Raw genomic sequence first — 7,454 nt, 5'->3', positions numbered from 1 at the left:
AAAAAAAAAAAAAGTATACCTAGCAAATATCTGTTGAACAAATGGATTAAGAAAGGGTATATATATATGAAACTGTAAAAACAATGAAATTGTACCTCAGTGCAAAGTCCTGGGTTCAGTCCCCAGTACTGCATATATCTGTGGTGACAATGAAAACTTTCACTACACTAAAGTTGTGCACAGGGGCAACAAATGAACTTGATTCCTATTTGTTAATGTATCTAATCTAAATTCAGTTAATGAAAACTCTATCTGTGGGATATAACGTATACCTGAGTTGTTTCTATGTTTCATTTTCAATAAAAATCAGACAAATATCTCATAATTGGATGAGACAGGAGATAAGATTCTGAAGCAATTTCACCAAGCTCAGGGTATCAATTTAAAAATTTTAAACCCACAAAGGATGCTGCACTTTGATAATTCATCTTTGCTTGCTATGCTTGCACACACCTGTAATGCCAGCACTCTTAAGAGGCTGAGGCAAGAGGAGCTCAAGTTCAAGCCCAGCCTAGGCAATTTAGTGACTTAGTTAAATTGGCTCAAAATTAAAAATGAGAAAAGGGGTACAGATATAGGTTAGTGTGAAGGCCCTAGGTTCAAATCCCAGCATCACAAAAAATAGTATAAATCTTTACTCCTACACTGCAGACTGCTTAATTTAAGAATGTGTAATTAAGTAATCCGTAAAAATGGCAGAGCAATGAGTACCAGTGGCACAGCTCCTCCAAGACAAACTACCCAGAGTCTTGAAATAACAGCTCGGAGACCAAAAGAAGGGTGTAGCAGACACATGAAAACCACAAAGGAACTGACAGGAGAAGAAAATAGGATCCAGCGCTACAGAAGAAATGGAGTACTGCTGCAGATCGGAGAACATGGGATTCAGCGGATCCGCTGTGCATGTGCCCTGCCAGGATCAGGGAAAACAACTTTGCTGCTCACTGAGAAACAGAGACCGGACCTGGATCCAGAGAGTCTTGTATAGTTTGAGGCAGCAGTGAAAGTGCAAGACAAGGGCCAGGGATTTAGTTCAGCGGTTGGGTGGCCTGCCTTGCAAGCGCAAGGACCCAAGTTCGATCCCCGGTACCAAGAAAAAAGAAAGTGCAAGACAAGAATGTGTAACTAAGCAAGGCACTGGGGTTTGCGCCTGTAATGCCAGGTACAGGGAGGCTAAGGCAGGAAGATCCTAACTTCAAAGCCAACCTGACAACTTAGTGAATCCCTGACTCAAAATTCAAAAAGGGCTGTGCAAGGGATTTAGCTCAGTGGTGCTGTGCCTGCCTCATTAGTACAAGGTCCTGAGTTTGACCCCTGGTACCAAAATAAATTTTTTTAATTAAATAAAATAAAAAGGGCTGAGTATGTTGCTAAGTGTTCTTTGGGCTCAGTCCACAAGGAAAAAAATATTTAAATTCAATTGAAATTCTATTTCGGTAAGAAATAGATGCACAGATTTTTCTACAATCATGTCTTTTTAAGGGAAAATAAAATTTCAAAACCTTTCACGTGTGCAATATTAAGATCATCAACTACTTCACTGATTGTTAAATCAGTCTGCATAAATTATTTTTCCAAATCTCTTCATTTTACTCTTTGATATTACTTGGCATTGTAAAATAATGCAATATTTCTTCTTCACATAAAAGTGTTAAGTTCACTAAAGATATCAAAGGAATAAAAAACAAAACAAATCAAATCTGCTGTCCAATTCACATCTTTAAAAGTTGAACCAGGGTTTGGAGTGTAGATCAGTTGGTACAGTGGTGTCATGCACAAGGCCTTGGGTTTGATCCCTAGCCCTTGGGGGGAAGCGAGGGTGATGTTTCTTGTCTTGCGGAAACACTAGGAGGTATTTCCATAATTCTGGATTTTGTTTTTGGTGGGGTGGGGGGTAGAATCTAAAAGTGTAGCCCAGGCTGGCCTTGAACTCATTATAATCCAGTCTCGGCCTCCCAAATGCTGGGGTTACATAATGAGTTCAAGGCTAGCCCAAATTGTGAGACCCTGTCTCAAAAAAACAACAAAACAAAATAAATATACTCTAATTCAGTATATTAGTGTTTATATAAGTCATGATTCTTACTACACTGGTGTATGGTTATGTGTGAGTGAGTACGTGGGGAGGAGGAAGAGAGAGAAAATTTATTTTTTGTTTGTGAGAGACAGTCTTATTATATAATTCAGACTGAACTTGGACTCACTGTGTAGCCCATACTGGCCTTGAACTAAGGGTGATCCTTCTGCCTCCGCCTTCCAAGTTCTGGGATTACAGGTGTGTGCCGCTATGCCAGGCGAAAAACTGATTTATTGTTACTGGGAACTTCTCACATAACTGTGCAGGCCAACAAGTCCTCAGATGTGAGTCCCCCAGCAGGAAGTTTGGGACAGGCAGAATACTTTTCCCTAAAAGCTCACGATCTAGGAAAAGTATATTCAAGTCCAAAGGCTGAAAACAAACTGCTGTCCTCTATCCAGACAGTCAGACTAAAGGAATTCCCTCTTACTCACTGCAGGGGGTTAGTTTTTGTGTTCTGTTCAGACCTTCAATCAGATGGGCCTGGCTACATTAGGAAATAATCTGTATTATACAGTCTATTGATTCAAATGTGTGTCTCATCAGAAACACCTCAGAGACACCCAGCGTCATGTCAGACCAGATGTCTGCATACTCTGTGGCCCAGTCAAACTGACACATAAAATTAACAACACAAGTCCACCCTTGTGAAGCTGGCACCCATACTCATCTTTCAAAGAATGCTTAATCTGTCTGGGAATTTAGCTCAGTGGTTTTGTCACTGGCCTCGCAAGTGCAAGGTCCTGAGTTTGATCCCCGATACAAAAAACAAGAATGCTTAATCTCCAAACAAATATCAACTTCCATAATAATTTTCACAATAAATAAAATAATCAGCTGAGAATGGTGGCCATGACTATAATCTAATCACTTGGGATTAATTCCAGCTAATGCAATACAATTATCCTGCATACAAGCAAAACACACTAATTCCTTCCCCAGAAAAGAAGATAAAGTCTCTGGGTAAGGTTTACTTTCTCATACATAGCCCAGAATTCAAATGCTATGATGTAAAATTAACAATACTTAAATACTGTGGTATTAAGTCAATATATTCTGTATGATAAGGAAAAGGGGGAAACCAAGATATTTTCTATGTACATAATTTGAAAGTATATTATATATTGGTAAGAGAAGAATTCTGAAGTGTCCTAAATTAAGTCACAGGCCAAAGAACGAAAGTTGGGAAGAAATAAAGTTTTTTGCTACATAGGGTGACATATGTCTATAATCCAAGCTACTCAATAGGTAGACACAGGAAGATCAGAAGTTCAAGGCCAGCCTGGGCTACTTGGCAAGATCCTGTCTCAAAATAAAAATTTTAAATGGCTGGGGATGTAGCTCACTGAGAGGGTTCTTGGCTAGGGTGCTCTGGATTTAATTCTACTACTGCTAGAAAAGAAAAAGAGTATATTTTAACTGATAGCTTCAAAGCCAAGCCAAGGAAGAAAGAAAGAAAGAAGAGCTCAATATTCCTTCATGCTAAAGATTTGTTGTGAAGGTGACATTACATTCTGGTTTTAGAAGTAACCAACCGAGAAGCAGCAATGCTCACTAGATTCAAAATTTATTGGATTTAAGTCCTATCCTGCTTTACATTATCCTGCCTCTTTTATCTATGGCCAATGAAGATTCAACATAAGCAGTTTATATTGTCTTCTCCCCATAGTTCTATCATAACTACCCCGGCTCCTTACACTTAGTGGACATTTTCCCCAAATACTATCTGGTGATGCTGCTGGTGGCTTAGGGACTTCATACTAGGACCAATCCTTTTATTTTTGCCTAGTACATGTAATAGCTTAATAAACCCTTTATTCCAGAGATCTCTTGGTCTAAAAATTTAAAAAATTTATGTAGGGCCAAGGATTTAGCTCAGTGGTGCCACTGCCTTCCTCACAAACAGAAGGTCCCGAGTTCGATCCCCCGTACCAAAAAAAAAACAACAAAAGAATACACACACACACGCACACACACACAAATGTATTCATAAACAAATAAGGACATATTTATGACAATTACAGTCCTCATTTCTACAACCAGTCATGTGGTTGCAGCCGGTATCTATAACTACATCCTCCATTATCAGTTCTGGATTCCCTTTGCCCTTAGCAAGTCATGGTTCTTTACCTGCTGAAGTCCTTGATGATGGCACTAATCTCTGCAGTCCCTCCAGAGTTGTGGTACTGCTTTTGGTTTATTTATCTTGGAAGAAGCCGTTAGTGGCATCCACATGGCCTTTCCCATCATCATAACCCTTATTCCACAGGTCAGGGGCCAGGGTAGAACATCTGCCAGTTGCTCACATGTCTATTAGAACATCTATATTAATAGGTTTCTGAACTGCAGAATCACCACTGTGACACGAACCTGAGCTAAAACTTCATCGATCACATGAACTTTGTAAGCCTCTGTTGTGACTACCACTTCACAGCAACTCTGTTATGCAGCGTCACATTACTGAAATACAGAGCCAGGCTACCTAGGACGGAGAGATGTATTGGCTCACTGTTTTGGAGGTCCTTGTCCAAGACTGGGTGGCCCATGGTTTGGGCCTCTGGCGAGGGCAGCACATCATTCTAGAAACACGTGTTGATGAGAGTGCTTACCTCATAGCCAGAAACTAGGGTGAGAGGAGAGACAAGGGCCCCCCAATCCCCTTCAAGGGCATCCTCCAATGACCTAAAGACCTCCCATGAGGCTCCACCTCTTAAATGTCCACTGCACCCCCCCCCAATACTGCCATCCTCTAGGCGAACCTTTTTTTATAAGGGCCTTGTTTTAGGAGACATTTCTCCAAACCAAGCATTTATTGATCACCTAACCTCTATAAGTCCCTACTCTGACTGGTGGATGACAGTGAAATTTAGTATGCCTTGGAATTATTGTCACCTCTGAGCCTGTGCTCCCAAAAAGCCAGGGCATTTTCTTTGCCCCAGTGTATGGTTACCCTGGTTAGAGACCACAAATCCCCATTGGGGAGGATGGGAGTAAGACCAGCAGTATAACTGCTCAGCACCGTAATGGAGTCCTTCCTCAAGGGCACTTGGCCCCTCCTTCATTCTGGATCTATGAACTTGGTCATGTCTGGCCTGTTTATTTAATTTCCGGAATACTATGCTCGAGTAGCCAGTGTCACAGGTCTCTGCAGTCAGGATGTCTTGATTGCTGCTGTGCTTCTGTTGTGCGTTATTACCAATGCTCACCATGCCTTTGGGAGTTAAATGCTACCACTTGGTCCCTGATGCCCTTGGATTCAATTATTGCTATTGCTCTTATCTTTTGATTCAGTGGCAGAAGTTCTCACTGAAATTCCTAACCTACCAAAAAGAGCGACAAGTCCCTCAAGAAATTTTGTTCCTTGGGCCAGGGATTTAGCTCAGTGGTTCTGCTGCCTACCTCACAAGCGCAAGGGCCCTGGGGACCCTCAAAGCCGTGCAATAGAGGCAGTGACCTCTGAGGATGTTGCTGTGAAATTCACTATGGAGAAGTGAGCTTTGCTGGGTCCATCCCAAAAGAAGCTCTAAAGAGATGTTATGTGAGAAACCTTAGGAACGTGGCTGCTGTGGAAAGAAAGGGGGATGACCAGCAAATTGAAGATGAGTACAGAAGTTGCAGGAGAAACCTAAGAAGTGAAGAGGCAGAGAAATGGCATCAATGTAAATTATGGTTATCAAACATGAAGAAATAATTTTTTAGACTCCAGACACTAATGTGGACACGAGGGCAGTTGGTACAAAAACAGATGAAAGCCTTGCCTGTAGAAAGCCTCTGACTGGTTATTCATCACCAAAGGTGCCCATCACAGCTAACACTGGATTCGAGTCACACGAGTATAGGGGATTTCAAGAGAAGTTGTTGTGTAAATGAAGCAAATATGGGAAGATCTGCATTGACCTCCAGCCGTTCAGTAGCATGCAAAGACAAACTGTGGAAAGAAAGCCTCATTCTAGATTAGAATGGGGGTGTCCAAAACTGGTCAGTATGGCTAAAATTGAGACACAATTCATGCTTCCATCACAATAAATGTATTCCAGTGGTGACAATGAGGCCTCTAACATTCTGCTCAAGAACAATGAAATATGTTGACTTTCAATATTAAAAATGAACGATTAAGGAATAATACAGAATCTAGATCATGTGCCACAATACCAGTACTATATAAAATTCAAATTTTGGGCTCCTAAAGTATAAATTTCTGGAAGGAATTTGGATATAAGAGCCCAGGAGTTTTGAAAATGTCACTGTCTGTGATTCCAGTAAAGAACTGCAGGCAGATCAGATGACTGGGTTAAGCATCAGTCCATTGAAAAAAGAGCTATCTTAAAGACAAGGAACCCCATTAAAGTGACTCTGATGAGTACTGAAGAAATGACATATGAAATTCCTTAAATAAAAGTTTAATTAAAAAGAGAAATCATAGAGAGGAAACCTATGAATATAAGCAATATGGAAAAATCTTACCCTGATTGCATTGGCAAAACTAACACTGAAGAGAAGCCCTTTGAATTTAGGCAAGATGTGAAAGCTTTCAGTACACAGAACTATGTTAAGATCCAAGAAAGACATCACAGGGAGTGGATACATGTGTACGTATACAACGTGGAAAAGGTCTTAATTCTTACTGTGATGTTCAGACACATGAAAGACCTCACACAGGAGAAAAATCTTAGGTATGTAAACACAGTAAGAAATCCTTAACTAATAACTCTTCATTTTGTAAATATAAAAAGAGAAACCACAGAGACTTATGTATGGAAGCAATGTTGGAAAGCTTTGAGCACACACAGTAGTTGTCAAATATATGAAAGAACTTACACTGGGGAGAAACCCTACGTAAGGAAGGAATGTGGAAAAGCATCCAGCATATGCAGTGATTGTCAAATACAAGAAAGAACTCACACTGGGGAGAAAAAAATAAAATAAATCCATAATCTCTGCTTGGTGGGCCCATGTTCTGATTTATATCTGGATCCTCCCTCAAGTCTCAGGGACTCTGTGGCAAGGGCTTGTGGCAGAAGATTGGACTATGGAGCCACAACTGACTTGGTGTTGAGTGGTGTGGTCTGGTCAAAGACGTGGGTCATTGGGGGCCTTACCCAGGGGTTGTCTCCCCCTTCCTTGCTCCTTTCTGCACTTTGCTTCTTGACCACCATGAAGAGCAGCGTCCCTCCAGCCAGGCAATTCCACAGTGTGCTTGTGTTTAAGCCAGCCAAGTGTGGCCTGAAACTTTGAACTGCAAACCCACATTGACCTCTCCTCCTCTAAATTGCAGGTGTTGGGTATTTTGTCCCCAGGACAAGGAAAGTGACTAAGACAGCCCATATCAAATTCAACTTAATCCAATTTTACTTTTTTTCCATCATCATCCCAAAGT

The 7,454-nt window shown here is 41.0% G+C and overlaps 1 pseudogene; it reads left to right on the top strand.

The window, feature by feature from the left end:
* Positions 1–6,017: 6,017 nt before the first annotated feature.
* Positions 6,018–6,140, top strand: LOC117286826 (annotated as a pseudogene).
* Positions 6,141–7,454: the final 1,314 nt, after the last annotated feature.

The sequence above is a fragment of the Fukomys damarensis genome, unplaced genomic scaffold, assembly GCF_012274545.1.
Source record: "Fukomys damarensis isolate Sample0158 unplaced genomic scaffold, DMR_v1.0_HiC HiC_scaffold_18, whole genome shotgun sequence".
Lineage (NCBI taxonomy): Eukaryota > Metazoa > Chordata > Mammalia > Rodentia > Bathyergidae > Fukomys > Fukomys damarensis.
This window is presented reverse-complemented; position numbering and strand designations above follow the sequence as displayed.